Raw genomic sequence first — 18,830 nt, 5'->3', positions numbered from 1 at the left:
AAAATACACAGTGATGGGGTGGGGAAATAACGATAGCTACATACCGCAAATATTATATATTTTTTGCTAGGTAGCGTTAGCTAACATTAGTTGGCTGTACCTGCGACAAAACTCTGGTGTTTTTCATCCTATAGCTTGTTCTCCATCTTCTTTTTAAATAGTGACTTTATAGTGCTGAGTGATTAACCGAAATGTCGTTGACCGACATCGGTTCAATTACTTGAATACCATTTATGATTTTTTTTGGGGGGGAGAGAAATAAAAATCATTGAAAAGAGAAATCAACTCAAGAATTATGTGGGACGCTAGGTTGAATGGAGTTGTCGTTTTCATTAGGCAAATATTCAACCTAGTTCAGCGCAGAAACTTGGTGATGAACTACAATAACTACATAATCCACTGCACCTATTATTTCCTGCCCCAGACAGAGGCGGATACACACAGAACACGAGACAGTTGGTGAGGTAGCGCCTCCCAATTTATCGTTGTAGTAGTTGGTATTTTGTCAGCCAGCTAGCTATTAGCCTAGCTAAATAGGATGACTCGTTCAATGGGGAGCACAAAGATAACATTAGATGGCTGGCTGCTGACTGCTACTGCCTGAGCAGAGATGATGACTTTAAGGAATGAAACATAATAACCTAATCAAATAAAAACTAAGCTATATTCACAATTGAAATATTTTATTAAAGTAAAGTAAGTAATGTGAATAAATGATGGTTAATAAGTGCTAAGCAGTAATGGGCATTCACTATCATCATGGGGCTATTATGAATGGTTGTATTCTGTGTTGTTAAAAGGCCAATTCCATGGTAATGGCATGACGCTGAGACTCTGATTTCCCACTTACAATGTATGCCAAACAGAAACCAATGATTTCAAAGTTTAACAAACCATACAACTCTATGCACAAGGACCACTTTTTTAAAATTTACACTGAACATTTTACAAAAACACATTTACTGTAAAGAGCTGTGCAGATGCAAAGTTTGGCAACAGAATTTTGGTGTCCACATTTTCCAAAAACTTAAATATCTGCTCCAAATTAAGATTCAACAATGTCTGCAGAAAGAATGGGGAGTCAGCTATGACATGACAAAGTGAGTTTGAACTACAGTAAGTGAAGTGGATTTACACCCGGTAACAGAATTGCGGTAACAGAATTAAATAATATAAAAAATAATATGCCATTTAGCAGACGCTTTTATCCAAAGCGACTTACAGTCATGCGTGCATACATTTTTTTGTGTATGGGTGGTCCCGGGGATCGAACCCACTACCTTGGCGTTACAAGCGCCGTGCTCTACCAGCTGAGCTACAGAGGACCACATTATGTTTCCTATCGCAACACTGTCTATGTGTCAAATAATTGGTGTATTTGCAGTTATTCGCCCAGTTTTAATATTGCGTAAGCCACTGTTTGTTTGTTGACTACATAACTAGAGTGACTGATGTATTCAACACAATAGTCCAAATTAATTCCCATTATTGGATACAGGGAGTTAATAGGGGTTTAGGTGAACAGCTTAGAGATGTAGTATTATATATAGTTTTTTTTTTTTATGTTATACTTCATCCAGACAGTTGGAAACAAAGGGGGAGACAGACCAGAGGGAACATTTAAGAAAGGGTGGACATAGGGATTAAACCCTGGTCTCGGCTTGGGGAGTAGTGTACCTGTGCCTGGCTAGGAGAATGACCGCTAGACCATGGGTTCTTCACTAGGTGTTGCCTTAATTACATCATGGGTCCCTGATATGTACTACACAGAAATGCATAATTATCTTTATGGTGATGTATCATGAATAGGTACTAACAGGTATAAATATGCAATATCCTATTTGCATATTTGGGTATTATTCTACCCAAAGACTATTATTTTAATGAACTCTGACCCCAAACAAGAACAAATTTGGTTGGTCCAGACGGGACCAAATCAGAAACAATCATAGATGTCTATGTTTCACCAGTTTATAGTGACATTTTTATTTTTATTTTACCTTTATTTAACTAGGCAAGTCAGTTAAGAACAAATTCTTATTAACAATGACGGCCTACACCGGCCAAACCCGGACGACGCTGGGCCAATTGTGCGCCGCCCTGTGGGACTCCCAATCACGTCCAGGTTGTGATACAGCCTGGAATCGAACCAGGGGGTCTGTAGTGACGCCTCAAGTGATCCAATTGACATTTTAGTCATTTAGCAGACGCTCTTATCCAGAGCGACTTACAATTAGTGAGTGCATACATTTTTCATACTGGCTCTCCCGTCTAAGATGCAGTGCCTTAGACCGCTGCGCCACTCGGGAGCCTGGATAGGCTAAACGTGTTTATTTTAATTAACGGCCAATTACCATGAGACCGGCAGTCATTTGCATGACAGTTACCGGGTGACAATATTTCATGACCACCACAGCCCTACATACGCACACAAACATTGCAACAAAGCCACTGTCCATCCATACACAAACCCAATCTTCCATGAACTATGGACACTGACACCCCCCCCCCCCCCACCTCCGCTCCCCTCCCCTCCCCACCTCCGCTCCCCTCCCCCCCACCTCCGCTCCCCTCCCCTCCCCACCTCCCCTCCACCCAAATCCACTTACAGCCACAGTAACACATTGATTGTTTTTCATCTCTTCTCTCTCTCTCCAGTCAGTCTCTCTCTCCCTCCCTCCTTCAGTCTTTCTCTCTCTCTCCCTCCCTCTCCCTCCCTCAGTCCCTCCCTCAGTCCCTCCCTCAGTCCCTCCCTCAGTATCTCTCGCTCCCGCAGTCCCTCGCCCTCCCGCAGTCCCTCGCTCTCCCGCAGTCCCTCGCTCTCTCTCTCATCACCTGTCAATCAAAGCCATGCTGGGCTGAGCTAGAGACTAGACTGCCACAGATGAAATCTGCCGGGGACATGCTGGGGTTGATGAGACTGAAGCTCTAAGTGGTGCCCTTCTGCCCTGGCCCCTGTATGCAAGAACACACACAAACACATACACGTGCTAACATGGACACGCACATACAAGGGAGACAGAGACACGCACACCCCCCCCCATGGTTTTGAACCCATTCATCTTGTTCCTAGAGTATCTGAGCAGGTTGCGTCTCAACAGGCACAAAACAAACACCTCAGATGATGTAAAGTAGGGTCTAACCTACTACATACACTACATGACCAAAAGTATGTGGACACCTGCTCATCCAACATCTCATTCCAAAATCATGGGCATGGAGTTGGTCCCCCCTTTGCTGCTATAACAGCCTCCACTATTCTGGGAAGGCTTTCCACTAGATGTTGGAACATTGCTGCGGGGGCTTGCTTCCATTCAGCCACAAGAGCATTAGTGAGGTCGGGCACTGATGTTTGGCGATTAGGCCTGGCTCGCAGTCGTCGTTCCATTTCATCCCAAAGGTGTTCGATGGGGTTGAGGTTTTGTGCAGGTCAGTCAAGTTCTTCCACACCGATCTTGACAAACCATTTATGTATGGACCTCGCTTTGTGCACGGGGGCATTGTCATGCTGAAACAGGAAAGGGCCTTCCCCAAACTGTTGCCACAAAGTTGGAAGCACAGAATCGTCTAGAATGTAATTGTACGCTGCAGCGTTAAGATTTCCCTTCAATGGAACTAAGGGGCCTAGCCCAAACCATGAAAAACAGCCCCAGACCATTATTCCTCCTCCACCAAACTTTACAGTTGGCACTTTGCATTCGGGCAGGTAGCGTTCTCCTGGCATCCGCCAAACCCAGATTTGTCAGTCAGACTGCCAGACGTGTGATTGATCACTCCAGAGAACGCATTTCCACTGCTCCAGAGTCCAATGGCGGCGAGCTTTATACCACTCCAGCTTAGCCTGGCATTGCATGGTGATCTTAGGCTTGTGCGCGGCTGCTCGACCATGGAAACCCATTTCATGAAACTCCCGACGAACAGTTAATGTGCTGACGTTGCTTCCGCAGGCAGTTTGTAACTCGGTAGTGAGTGTCGCAACCGAGCACAGATTATTTTTTCGCGCTACACGCTTCAGCACTCGGCGGTCCCATTCTGTGAGCTTGTGTGGCTTACCACTTCGCGGCTGAGCCGTTGTTGCTCCTAGACGTTTCCACTTCACAATAACAGCACTTACAGTTGACCGGGGCAGCTCTAGCAGGGCAGAAATTTGACGAACTGACTTGTTGGACAGGTGGCATCCTATGACGGTGCCACGTTGAAAGACACTGAGCTTTTCAGTAAGGCCATTCTACTGACAATGTTAGCTATGGAGATTGCATGGCTGTGTGCTCAATTTTATACACCTGTCTGTAACGGTGTGGCTGAAATAGCCAAATCCACTAATTTGAAGGGGTGTCCACATACTTTTGTATATATAGGGTATGTATACAAGAAAATAAAATATGTTTACGTGTTTTTCGATCATTTATGTTAAAGTTTCAAAAAAGTACATTTTTATGCTAAAACATTATTTTCAATAAATTATAAAATAGGTTGACAACCCTGTTTGTAAGCTTTTAAATGATATCAAACTCAACCATTTGTCTTTTCCAGTGATTTCTCATAATTTAGTATGGTGTGCAAAATGGGTAAACTTAGTGGTCCTCTGTAGCTCAGCTGGTAGAGCACGGCGCTTGTAACGCCAGGGTAGTGGGTTCGATCCCGGGGACCACCCATACACAAAAAAAATGTATGCACGCATGACTGTAAGTCGCTTTGGATAAAAGCGTCTGCTAAATGGCATATTATTATTATTATTATAACTTTGAACACCTTTATCTCCTGAATTTTTTGGCTGAAATTAAATGATGACAAATACTTTACTCAGTAAGGTCACTCACATAGAATTCCATTGTCACACCAAGTAAGGCCAACTTTGAGGGGTTGATATCCCAGGCTTATATGCTCTGTGAAAAAAGCCTGGGGACTAGGTTATGAACCTATTAACCGTAGAGGGCCCGTGCGGGGCACCAAATGAGCTTACAGGGCCATCCTTTAGTCCGCCAGTCATTTACACAGTCATCCTTTAGTCCACCAGTCATTTACACAGTCATCCTTTAGTCCGCTAGTCATTTACACAGTCATCCTTTAGTCCGCTAGTCATTTACACAGTCATCCTTTAGTCCGCCAGTCATTTACACAGTCATCCTTTAGTCCACCAGTCATTTACACAGTCATCCTTTAGTCCGCTAGTCATTTACACAGTCATCCTTTAGTCCGCTAGTCATTTACACAGTCATCCTTTAGTCCACCAGTCATTTACACAGTCATCCTTTAGTCCGCTAGTCATTTACACAGTCATCCTTTAGTCCGCTAGTCATTTACACAGTCATCCTTTAGTCCACCAGTCATTTACACAGTCATCCTTTAGTCCGCTAGTCATTTACACAATCATCCTTTAGTCCGCTAGTCATTTACACAATCATCCTTTAGTCCGCCAGTCATTTACACAGCCATCCTTTAGTCCACCAGTCATTTACACAGTCATCCTTTAGTCCACCAGTCATCCTTTAGTCCGCCAGTCATTTACACAGTCATCCTTTAGTCCGCCAGTCATTTACAGTCATCCTATAGTCCGCCAGTCATTTACACAGTCATCCTTTAGTCCGCCAGTCAATTACACAGCCTTCCTTTAGTCCACCAGTCATTTAAACCAGCCAATACACTGACTAATGAGATTGACTTGACTAAACACAAGCCCCAGACACACAGTACAGTCTGGCGATCTCTTGCTTCTAAGCCCCTGTCTAAGGAGTTTGATTTTCTGTAGACTTGACATGAGGTTTTAAGCCACTGAGGTGAGAGAAAAGTAGGATGAGTGAGTGTGTGAGTGTGAATGTGTGAGTGTGTGAGTGTGTGTGTGTGAGTGTGCGTCCAGAGCTGGGGTCAAGGTGATAACAAGTGAACAAGGGTTTTATTTAGCCAGAGCGGGGTGCTAGAGCCAAGGACATGGGTGTGAATGTGGGTTGTGTGTGGAGGGGGAATTGAATCGCAGACACACACTAGAATGTGTGTATAAAGACACACACTTCTCACCCTCTTACAGCCAACCTCGTGTTAGCACTCTCCACGGTGAGCCAATTCAGAGCAGCGCCACATCAACCAGTCACATCGCAGCTCCACGTGCAAATCACATTCGTCGCCACAGTGCCCACCGGCCAATAAGACTGCTCCGTCTGTAGCTGGCGTTAGACAATGCCACTTTCATCAACTATATAGATGACATTCCCTTACTGCAATATCTCCCTACATTATTCAAAAGAGGCACTGAAACACCATCCCTTTCATTGGAGAGATAGCCGTGTTCATTAACTGTAAGCAGTCATCCAGTTCTTGTGCCCATTTCATGACACTCTTTGTGAAAAGAAGAATGTATCGGCCGAGTGTATGAACTTACATTATACTCCTCTACTTACTCCTACATTATATACTCCTCTACTTACTCCTACAGTATACTCCTCTACTTACTCCTACAGTATACTCCTCTACTTACTCCTACATTATATACTCCTCTACTTACTCCTACAGTATACATCTCTACTTACTCCTACAATACACTCCACTACTTACTCCTACATTACACTCCACTACTTACTCCTACAGTATACTCCTCTACTTACTCCTACAGTATATACTCCTCTACTTACTCCTACAGTATACATCTCTACTTACTCCTACAATACACTCCACTACTTACTCCTACAGTATACATCTCTACTTACTCCTACAATACACTCCACTACTTACTCCTACATCATACTCCTCTCCTTACTCCTGCATTATACTCCTCTCCTTACTCCTACATTATACTCCTCTCCTTACTCCTACATTACAGTGGGGGAAAAAAGGATTTAGTCAGCCACCAATTGTGAAAGTTCTCCCACTTAAAAAGATGAGAGAGGCCTGTAATTTTCATCATAGGTACACATCAACTATGACAGACAAATTGAGGAAAAAAAATCCAGAAAAATCACATTGTAGGATTTTTAATGAATTTATTTGCAAATTATGGTGGAAAATAAGTATTTGGTCACCTAAAAACAAGCAAGATTTCTGGCTCTCACAGACCTGTAACTTCTTCTTTAAGAGGCTCCTCTGTCCTCCACTCGTTACCTGTATTAATGGCACCTGTTTGAACTTGTTATCAGTATAAAAGACACCTGTCCACAACCTCAAACAGTCACACTCCAAACTCCACTATGGCCAAGACCAAAGAGCTGTCAAAGGACACCAGAAACAAAATTGTAGACCTGCACCAGGCTGGGAAGACTGAATCTGCAATAGGTTAGGAGCTTGGTTTGAAGAAATCAACTGTGGGAGCAATTATTAGGAAATGGAAGACATACAAGACCACTGATAATCTCCCTCGATCTGGGGCTCCACGCAAGATCTCACCCCGTGGGGGCAAAATTATCACAAGAACGGTGAGCAAAAATCCCAGAACCACAGGGGGGACCTAGTGAATGACCTGCAGAGAGCTGGGACCAAAATTACAAAGCCTACCATCAGTAACACACTACGCCGCCAGGGACTCAAATCCTGCAGTGCCAGACGTGTCCCCCTGCTTAAGTCAGTACATGTCCAGGCCCGTCTGAAGTTTGCTAGAGTGCATTTGGATGATCCAGAAGAGGATTGGGAGAATGTCATATGGTCAGATGAAACCAAAACAGAACCTTTTGGTAAAAACTCAACTCGTCGTGTTTGGAGGACAAAGAATGCTGAGTTGCATCTAAAGAACACCATACCTACTGTGAAGCATGGGGGTGGAAACATCATGCATTGGGGCTGTTTTTCTGCAAAGGGACCAGGACGACTGATCCGTGTAAAGGAAAGAATGAATGGGGCCATGTATCGTGAGATTTTGAGTGAAAACCTCCTTCCATCAGCAAGGACATTGAAGATGAAACGTGGCTGGGTCTTTCAGCATGACAATGATCCCAAACACACCGCCCGGGCAACGAAGGAGTGGCTTCGTAAGAAGCATTTCAAGGTCCTGGAGTGGCCTAGCCAGCCTCCAGATCTCAACCCCATAGAAAATCTTTGGAGGGAGTTGAAAGTCTGTGTTGCCCAGCGACAGCCCCAAAACATCACTGCTCTAGGGGAGATCTGCATGGAGGAATGGGCCAAAATACCAGCAACAGTGTGTGAAAACCTTGTGAAGACTTACAGAAAACGTTTGACCTGTGTCATTGCCAACAAAGGGTATATAACAAAGTATTGAGAAACTTTTGTTATTGACCAAATACTTTATTACCCTTATTTTCCACCATAATTTGCAAATATATTCATTAAAAATCCTACAATGTGATTTTCTGGATTTTTTTTCCTCATTTTGTCTGTCATAGTTGACGTGTACCTACGATGAAAATTACAGGCCTCTCATCTTTTTAAGTGGGAGAACTTGCACAATTGGTGGCTGACTAAATACTTTTTTCCCCACTGTATACTCCTCTCCTTACTCCAACAATACACTCCACTACTTACTCCTACATCATTTCATACCTTGATTACGTTGAGACACGATCATCTCTTTTATTTGTGGGGGAGGGGTTGGCCCACGGGCCGCCTGTTGCCGTCCCCTACTCTATGGTAAAAGTGACATTGGCTCCACATACAATGGGAAGTGTTGTTTCTAAGATGGAATCTTCCAACTAGCCTTTTTAACCAAGATGCACATAACATGTCCTCTCTCGGGTACTGTGTGAGGAGGAATGAGTATTTTCTACCGGTAACCTGCTGTATTTATAGTGCAGTGTCCCTGATTTACATCTGCATTATGGGGACAAAACAACTTTTACAGAATCTTCAGACAATTACTAAGCTTTCAGAGGTCACATCAGCTGGGGGTGTGTGTGATAAAGAGAGACAGAAATGGAGAGAGAGAGAGAGAGAGACACAGAGACACAGAGAGAGAGACAGAGAGAGAGACAGAGAGAGAGACAGAGAGAGAGACAGAGAGAGAGAGAGAGAGAGACTATCCAGTCCTAGCAGTGCCACACCCAGCCACTGGTCTGCATTGTTCCAGCACAGAAATGCAATCCTGGGGACTGACTAGACACCGCCCTCCCAATGTCTGTCACACTGTCCCTCCACTACACTGTCTGCAACACTGCTAAGGAGTCTGGGTGAGAGGAGTGTCTGTCTGTCTGAACAAACTGCCTCCCCCTATGACTGTACTGTACCAGACTACCCACACTAACTAACTGTCTGAATGCAACACAGACTGGCCAGCTCTGTCCAGACCAGTACTGCAGACTGGCCAGCACTGTACAGGAGAAATATGACATAAGTAGTTATTACAGACAGTGATTCAGCGCTAATGGAAATTACACAAGCACTAAATAATGTTACTGCCCTGTCAGTGTGTGAACAGTCTTCACCACAAAACACTGAGAAATGTGAAATTATCGGTTGCCTTCAAAACCCATATGACATGGTGCTAATTTGAAAGGGGGAGGATTTGACTTCTGATTGCCCACAAAGCTTTTTGTGAAGAGTGTGTGTGCGCGCATTTGCCTTACAGAAGTGCTGCGCTGGTCAGAACTGTCAATCCCACCAACAACTCCATCCATAAGCTAGCTACGGAGTGAGAGCAACAATGCGAACATCAGCATTAGCCGCTAAACTGACTGACTAAAGACCAAATGGACCACCTACAATCAACTCCTCAGTAAATAAACTGACGCTAAGAGACACTCAATGAAAAAAGGAAGCTATGCTAGTTTACCATTAAAAGGAAGCTACGCTAGTTTACCATTAAAAAAGGAAGCTATAATAGTTTACCATTTCAAAAAAAGGAAGCTACGCTAGTTTACCATTAAAAAAGGAAGCTATAATAGTTTACCATTTCAAAAAAAGGGAGCTACGCTAGTTTACCATTAAAAAAGGAAGCTATGCTAGTTTCTTTTAGCATATCTTCAGCTGTCTTTTCATTCTTCCTTTTACATTGAATGGCTAGGCTAACTTCTTGCTGTTAGCACTACTTTAGCTCCCATTGCAGTCAATGGCAGACTCGGGATTCAGGACTGTTATTGTGTGTCACAATGGCCATTAAGCCCTATTGACTTTCGCCACATCCTCTGAGTCTCCTCCTGCCATTGTTCCTGTGTGTTTCGGGGAGGCTGCCGTCCAACCAAGCAAGCTGGGATTTGGCTTCTAGCTACGCTAAGCCGCCTACTTACGGCCTTAACAGAATCAAAGGGATCTTCCTGAGTGGGTAAACATCAACAACAGGAGTTGAAATGGCTGGATACAGAAGGCTGTTTCTATAGACCTCCATGCCAGAGCTAGCTATTGCAGTATGCTTTGTCTGTATGCCCCCAAGCCATAGTTATGTGCCCCAGGTATTAAAGGTACTGCATGTCAGAGTTATCTACAGTACCACATGTCCCTGTGGTAGACAACCTATAATACTATTGTGTTCCCATGGGTATGTCTGTGTGTCTGTTGATGGACTGGCTCCTAAAGGAGAGTCCATTGACATGGTTCTTTATATGTTGTTCTCTCTCAGTGTCTCCCTCTGCCTGTCCATATCTCTTATCGCTTTGCCCTCTCCCCCCCTCTCTCTCTCTCTCTCTCTCTCTCTCATCACTCCCTCTCGCTCTCTCGTCACTCCCTCTCTCTCATCACTCCCTCTCTCATCACTCCCTCTCTCTCTCTCATCACTCCCTCTCGCTCTCTCATCACTCCCTCTCTCATCACTCCCTCTCTCTCTCTCTCATCACTCCCTCTCCCTCTCTCTCTCTCATCACTCCCTCTCCCTCTCTCTCTCTCATCACTCCCTCTCTCTCTCTCATCACTCACTCTCTCTCATCACTCCCTCTCTCTCTCATCACTCTCTCTCTCTCTCATCACTCCCTCTCTCTCTCTCTCATCACTCCCTCTCTCTCTCTCTCATCACTCCCTCTCTCTCTCTCTCATCACTCCCTCTCTCTCTCTCTCATCACTCCCTCTCTCTCTCTCATCACTACCTCTCTCTCTCATCACTACCTCTCTCTCTCTCATCACTACCTCTCTCTCTCATCACTACCTCTCTCTCTCTCATCACTACCTCTCTCTCTCATCACTACCTCACTCTCTCATCACTACCTCTCTCTCTCATCACTACCTCACTCTCTCATCACTACCTCTCTCTCTCATCACTACCTCTCTCTCTCATCACTCCCTCTCTCTCTCATCACTCCCTCTCTCTCTCATCACTACCTCACTCTCTCATCACTACCTCACTCTCTCATCACTACCTCACTCTCTCATCACTACCTCACTCTCTCATCACTACCTCACTCTCTCATCACTCCCTCTCACTCTCTCATCACTACCTCTCACTCTCTCATCACTACCTCACTCTCTCATCACTACCTCTCTCTCTCATCACTCCCTCTCTCTCTCATCACTCCCTCTCTCTCTCATCACTACCTCACTCTCTCATCACTACCTCACTCTCTCATCACTACCTCTCTCTCTCATCACTACCTCACTCTCTCATCACTCCCTCTCACTCTCTCATCACTACCTCTCACTCTCTCATCACTACCTCACTCTCTCATCACTACCTCACTCTCTCATCACTACCTCACTCTCTCTCATCACTACCTCACTCTCTCATCACTACCTCACTCTCTCATCACTACCTCACTCTCTCATCACTCCCTCTCTCTCTCATCACTCCCTCTCTCTCTCATCACTCCCTCTCTCTCTCATCACTCCCTCTCATCACTCCCTCTCTCATCACTCCCTCTCTCTCTCATCACTCCCTCTCTCTCTCTCATCACTCCCTCTCTCTCTCTCATCACTCCCTCTCTCTCTCTCATCACTCCCTCTCTCTCTCTCTCATCACTCCCTCTCTCTCTCTCATCACTCCCTCTCTCTCTCTCTCATCACTCCCTCTCTCTCTCTCATCACTCCCTCTCTCTCTCTCATCACTCCCTCTCTCTCATCACTCCCTCATCACTCCCTCTCTCTCTCTCATCACTCCCTCTCTCTCTCATCACTACCTCTCTCTCTCTCATCACTACCTCTCTCTCCCTCATCACTACCTCTCTCTCTCTCATCACTACCTCACTCTCTCATCACTACCTCTCTCTCTCATCACTCCCTCTCTCTCTCTCTCTCTCATCACTCCCTCTCATCACTCCCTCTCATCACTCCCTCTCATCACTCCCTCTCTCTCTCATCACTCCCTCTCTCTCTCTCATCACTCCCTCTCTCTCTCTCATCACTCCCTCTCTCTCTCTCTCATCACTCCCTCTCTCTCTCTCATCACTCCCTCTCTCTCTCTCATCACTCCCTCTCTCTCTCTCATCACTCCCTCTCTCTCCCTCTCTCTCTCTCATCACTCCCTCTCTCATCACTCCCTCTCTCTCTCTCATCACTCCCTCCCTCCCTCTCATCACTCCCTCTCTCTCATCACTCCCTCTCTCTCTCTCATCACTCCCTCTCTCTCTCTCTCATCACTCCCTCTCTCTCTCTCTCATCACTCCCTCTCTCTCTCTCTCATCACTCCCTCTCTCGCTCATCACTCCCTCTCTCGCTCATCACTCCCTCTCTCGCTCATCACTCCCTCTCTCGCTCATCACTCCCTCTCTCGCTCATCACTCCCTCTCATCACTCCCTCTCTCTCTCTCATCACTCCCTCTCTCTCTCTCATCACTCCCTCTCTCTCTCTCTCATCACTCCCTCTCTCTCTCTCTCATCACTCCCTCTCTCTCTCTCTCATCACTCCCCCTCTCTCTCTCTCATCACTCCCTCTCTCTCTCTCATCACTCCCTCTCTCTCTCTCATCACTCCCTCTCTCTCTCTCATCACTCCCTCTCTCTCTCTCATCACTCCCTCTCTCTCTCATCACTCCCTCTCTCTCTCTCTCATCACTCCCTCCCTCTCATCACTCCCTCTCTCTCTCTCTCATCACTCCCTCTCTCTCTCTCTCATCACTCCCTCTCTCTCTCTCTCATCACTCCCTCTCTCATCACTCCCTCTCTCTCTCTCATCACTTCCTCTCTCTCTCTCTCATCACTCCCTCTCTCATCACTCCCTCTCTCATCACTCCCTCTCTCTCTCTCATCACTCCCTTCCTCTCTCTCTCTCTCTATCACTCCCTCTCTCTCTCTTTCCATCTGTAGACAGGAGATAGAGAGCAGCCATTGGGCACTGCCATGTTCTGACAGAGCTGTGCCAGGGGGAGTGCCCACTGCCCTCCTCCCTCCCCCTCGCCAGCTGCTGGCCGATGCCAAAGAGGAATATACGTAGCAAGACAGACACATTAGCATTGGCTCTCTTTCTCTGTGTCAACATGGCTGTATCCTCACAGAGATGGAGACTGTCGAACAACATCACAGAGGGAACATTGTTGCTTAACAATACCTACCTACTGTAAAGGAAGAATTGCTTGATCTTCTTGCAACCATAATATTTAGGTTAAGTGATGGCTACAAGTAGATAAATAGATACAGTAATAGTATGATATAATACATAAAGAGAATCACTTTAGGCCCAGTTTTGAGCAGCCGACAGACAAGAAACGAGTACCTCAATAAGAATCAGGCCATGTTGGAATCAAACAAAATGCTGATATCACACTAACAATCTGTGCCAGTGACACATTGTCCTTTGAAAAGCGCTCTCGGAACAGGGAAATGAATCTAATATCTTTGGACAGATACGGTGGGAAGCAGTCCGATTTGTTTATTTCTTCTTTAAACATTCCTTTAGTTCCGCTTTGACTGTTAAATGCCCCGTAGGCTAACGCTGACTAAATTAATTACAGAAGAATAAATAAGGTTTCATACATTCAATCATAGCTTAGGCGGATGCAGGCTTAATCAAATTCATTTTCCCATACGTTTTCTAACCATATTAAAGCTAAATGTAATACAGTGCTTGGGCCAATTTGGAAAAAAGGGGTAAATGAATGCCTCTTTGAAAATACTTTACATGTTCAAAAGCATGGGCTATAAGTGCTAGCCGAGGCCAAACTGACACATCGTGATGTGACAAATCTCGTAAACTGTTGTGACTTGTCACCTGAGTAACTGCTTAGTAGTGCATGCCAGGGGCCAGTAGGTTACTGAAACAGAACTGACACCACCTCCACTGGGTTATCACTGAAACAGAACTGACACCACCTCACCTCCACTGGGTTATCACTGAAACAGAACTGACACCACCTCCACTGGGTTATCACTGAAACAGAACTGACACCACCTCACCTCCACTGGGTTATCACTGAAACAGAACTGACACCACCTCCACTGGGTTATCACTGAAACAGAACTGACACCACCTCCACTGGGTTATCACTGAAACAGAACTGACACCACCTCCACTGGGTTATCACTGAAACAGAACTGACACCACCTCCACTGGGTTATCACTGAAACAGAACTGACACCACCTCCACTGGGTTATCACTGAAACAGAACTGACACCAACTCCACTGGGTTATCACTAAAACAGAACTGACACCACCTCCACTGTGTTATCACTGAAACAGAACTGACACCACCTCCACTGTGTTATCACTGAAACAGAACTGACACCACCTCCACTGTGTTATCACTAAAACAGAACTGACACCACCTCCATTGGGTTAGTCATTCCATTTGATTTCAATAACGTGGGGAATCGATAGAACATCACTCAGAGATGAACAAAAACAATATAATATTCGAAATGGGTGAATCTTTTCTTTAATTAACATTTTGGGTAGTTCCCTGTCAGGCTAGCAGTGTGAGTTTGTGAAACATGAACTGAACTCTCGCCATAAACGCCTAGCTGTAAATGGATACCGTTAATCGCCATAAACGCCTAGCTGTAAATGGATACCGTTAATCGCCATAAACGCCTAGCTGTAAATGGATACCGTTAATCGCCATAAACGCCTAGCTGTAAATGGATACCGTTAATCGCCATAAACGCCTAGCTGTAAATGGATACCGTTAATCGCCATAAACGCCTAGTTGTAAATGGATACCGTTAATCGCCATAAACGCCTAGTTGTAAATGGATACCGTTAATCGCCATAAACGCCTAGCTGTAAATGGATACCGTTGGACGTAAATTTTATTATGAGGAGATATCACCTTTCCACGCCATAATGACTTTAGCACTTCTGCCCTGCTGAGAAGAATGACATCACTGTGGTATTTCAAGAGGATTACCCAAGGCCCATAGCGACATGGGCTTTGATAGGACGGTTGCTCAATGTCTGCAATTAATAGTTGGAGGGGTGGGTGGGTCTCTACGCCTTTGGCTTCCCCAACTATGGGACAATGAGTGGACTATGAGCTAGGAGTACGATACCATATTCCCTGCAGAGGTAAGCCAAGTTTGGAGCTCTCTTCTTCTGCAGTCACATGGAGGTCTTTGCTGAATAGCTTGATGTTTTTTTTCCCCTAGTGCTTAAGACATGAGGGTTAATTCAATTCAGGTTTGCATCAAAAGATGTTCAACTACCCCATGTGCTTTGTAGAGTATGGACATGATTCCTTAAAAGAAAATGGCATGATGCTACAATAAATATATTATACAGTTACTGTAGATAGATAATGAATGCAGTGTTGCTCTGATGCAATCATCCTCCAAGCATATCTATCTCCAAAACAAAACCTCACTGAATAAGCCCGGTTGACCAGTGGCAAATAACGCAGTGGCTCCATGTGTACAACAATGCATGTCAAAGAGTGCCAGCAGTTTGAGAAATATATGTTGAATTTTCACTGTGTTTGAGAAAACAACATCAATGACATTATCAAAGGCAACGGGGTGAGAATGATGCTTCTTCGAGCCTTTTAGGGTGACTGAGCTGCTGGTTTTCGACCACGTAACCAAACGTAAAGAAAGCCTGAACGTTGTAGTCTACTCTAGGCTAAATGTGTCACGTTATTTCCGACATAATAGCCCACGAAACGTCTCTGTGTTGCAACTGAATGGACACGATAGTTGGGCCATTCAGCGTACGCTATGCAGCAGCTTGCAAGAGCGATTTGACATTCGACTTGATGACAATATACAGTGGCTTTGCACAAGGGGCAGTTGAGTAGATTTGACGTTTGTTTCGTGAAGAAAAGCACCGCCCTCGTCATAGACCGTATAAAATGTCCTTGTGTGTGAGTGATGTTATCAAACAGGCTTACCTCTACTGTTGCTTGAATTCACTCCTCTCCACACTCTGTCTGCTTACAAATAACGTTACTGCACTCAACTCATACTAATTCAATTTCCACGAATGAAAATGTCTCTGCTTTCCAAACCGCAACCCCTGGTTAGCTTCTTCAATATAAATCTTATTTAACTCCAGGTTTCATATACAGTAGCTCGAGATAATCACAATTTCTTGAATATTTTCTCAGAATATTGGATATTGAGCTCCGTCTCACGTCGCTCGCAGATGCTTGGATTTTTCTTCTGTTAATCGGTGTGAACTGCTGAGCACGCGCATTGCGCGCTCTAGTTAATATTGTGGAGGGTAGCCTACACCTCCGTGAGAGGGAGTTGTGGTGGGAATGGGCGGCAACGAGGGAGGGGTCTACAGAAAAATACAACCTGGGTACGCTATTGTAGGCCTACCTGGAAATTAACATAAATTAACAACATTAAGAGCTTTCTGCGTTTTCTGTAGCCTATAGTATCCCAGGCTAGAGATATATGCCATGCCGATCAACATCCAGAGAGATATGGTCCTGTTTTATCCTGGTCTTGTATATCAAAGCACAACTAATCGCTATCATTCCCCATTCAAAAACAGTCTGTACAAATCTACTTATGAATAAATAGGTTCGTATGCATTAGGGCACAGTGTAGCAAAAGGTTTTGCAGTGAAAAATGAAAACGAGCATTTGCTTTTGGACAAGTTCAGGTAGTTCCTCCCTGTTTGTCCATTTTCTTCCGTTTGGTGAAATGAATATGACCCATGCCAGAGCTGCGCTCAGGGTGATAAGTGTTTATAATGTGAGGCACATCCACTAATTACAGCTGCTCTCTCTGGCTCCAGGCTCACCCTGTCTTATACGTCAAGACAGAAGCTATACATCTAAAGGTCAGCAGCATCTCAACGCACAGCCACACTACTACAGTATGTTTCAATTAACTAGCTAACTGACAATATGATTGAGCAAAAATATATTATTAAACGCTGGTTTGGTGTGGAATCTATTCTAAGTTCCTGAGGGGAAAAATGCTTCATTGTGGTAGTGCTATTCGGAGCAAATTCGGGAAATTATGTTGACAGTACTATAGTGTTATTTTAAGGATTGTGATGATGTTTATGACTTTGGTTATTTGTGGTGGACAATAATGAGGTGTAGTAGTAGCAGTCATAGTAATAGTTATAATAGTAGCAGTTATAATAATAGTAGTAGTTATAGTATAATATGCCATTTAGCAGACGCTTTTATCCAAAGCGACTTACAGTCATGCGTGCATGATTATTTTTTTTATTTTATTTTATTTGTGTATGGGTGGTCCCGGGGATCGAACCCACTACCTTGGCGTTACAAGCGCCGTGCTCTACCAGCTGAGCTACAGAGGACCACGTAAGTAATAGTAGTAGTTATAATATTAGTAGTAGATATAATAATTGTAGTTGAATTATCATGGGTTCTTTTTATTGGCAATCAAAACAAATTGTCTCAACCAGCGAAAGATGCAATTACTGCAATTACTCATCCGCAGCAACCCAGTAAGCAAAATGAGGTTTGGAAAGACATCTAAAATACATATCTTCCAGATGGTAAAGTTAGGTTCATTTCAGGTTCTGAATGAAAGGTGAAAATACATATTTTCCAGACATTGAAAATGAGTATTTTCCGGACCTTGAAATCAGGTTAATTTTCGGTTCTGAATGAAAGTTGAAAATACATATTTTCAAACGTCTGTAAATGACATTTTCTTTGGTCATTGATTCTATGGCCAATTTTCAACTGCACATACATTTTCAATGAAGTAAGCATTACATCACAATCATTATTTTCAGCTAAATCGATTTAATAAAGGGAAGAGGAGCCAACTGAAGATTGCAACAGAATATTTAGTATTGCTCCCATCTGCCACATGCACTTATGTTAGCTTTTTCAAAAGCTTTAAAACTGGCAGCTATGATGCTCAAAGTAGTCACTTCTTCAACTACAATACCATTCTCTGTAAAGATTACAGAAATTTTTTTTTTTCTTGCTATGAATGTGATATGTTGTTGTTTATCTATCTTAGTTGAATGCACTGACTGTAAGTCGCTCTGGATAAGAGCGTTTGCTGAATGACCAAAATGTAAACGTAAGAACAAACACCTGCAAAGCATGCTGGGTATTATTCTAATGAGCTCCGCCCCCAAACAAGTACACATTTGGTTGTTTCGGACCAGACCAAATCTGAACGAATCATAGACGTCTGGGCTGTTTACAGTTCAGTATAGCACAGTAGACCACAGTAGAGAACTGTTCATTACGGTACAGAACAGTATAATTTTATTCAGTAGAGTGGAGTACAGTAGAGTACAGTAGAGTTTAATTCAGTAGAGTGGAGTACAGTAGAGTACAGTAGTTTAATTCAGTAGAGTGGAGTACAGCAGAGTACAGTAGTTTAATTGAGTAGAGTACAGTAGAGTTTAATTGAGTAGAGTACTGTAGAGTAGAGTACAATACAGTACATTATACTGTAATATACTATACTTTACTGTGCTCTACTGTACTGTATCTACTGTGATGTACTGTTCTGTTCAAACTTGTGAAATATAGATGTCTATGATTGGTTGAGATTTGGTCCATACTGGACCAAAAATCAACGTCAGTGGACGTTGAAATCAAGGCATGTCCAGACCGCACCAGAAAAACACATCAGAACAAAATTGTCGGCCTCAGTCT

At 44.0% G+C, this 18,830-nt stretch overlaps 1 protein-coding gene across 1 annotated transcript in view; it reads right to left on the bottom strand.

Annotated features, from left to right (window-relative positions):
* The window catches only part of LOC311148729 (unconventional myosin-IXAa-like), a 206,571-nt gene extending 190,169 nt beyond the window's left edge, over window positions 1-16,402 (bottom strand). The window contains exon 1 of the mRNA XM_084185703.1: window positions 16,110-16,402. The gene's annotated coding sequence lies outside the window, so the exon portion shown is untranslated. The remainder of the gene's footprint in view (window positions 1-16,109) is intronic.
* Between the last annotated feature and the right edge of the window lie 2,428 nt (window positions 16,403-18,830).

This window comes from Coregonus lavaretus (assembly GCF_964263955.1).
Source record: "Coregonus lavaretus genome assembly, chromosome: 21".
Lineage (NCBI taxonomy): Eukaryota > Metazoa > Chordata > Actinopteri > Salmoniformes > Salmonidae > Coregonus > Coregonus lavaretus.
Note: the sequence above shows the minus strand (reverse complement) of the source record. Positions and strands in the feature narration are given on the sequence as shown.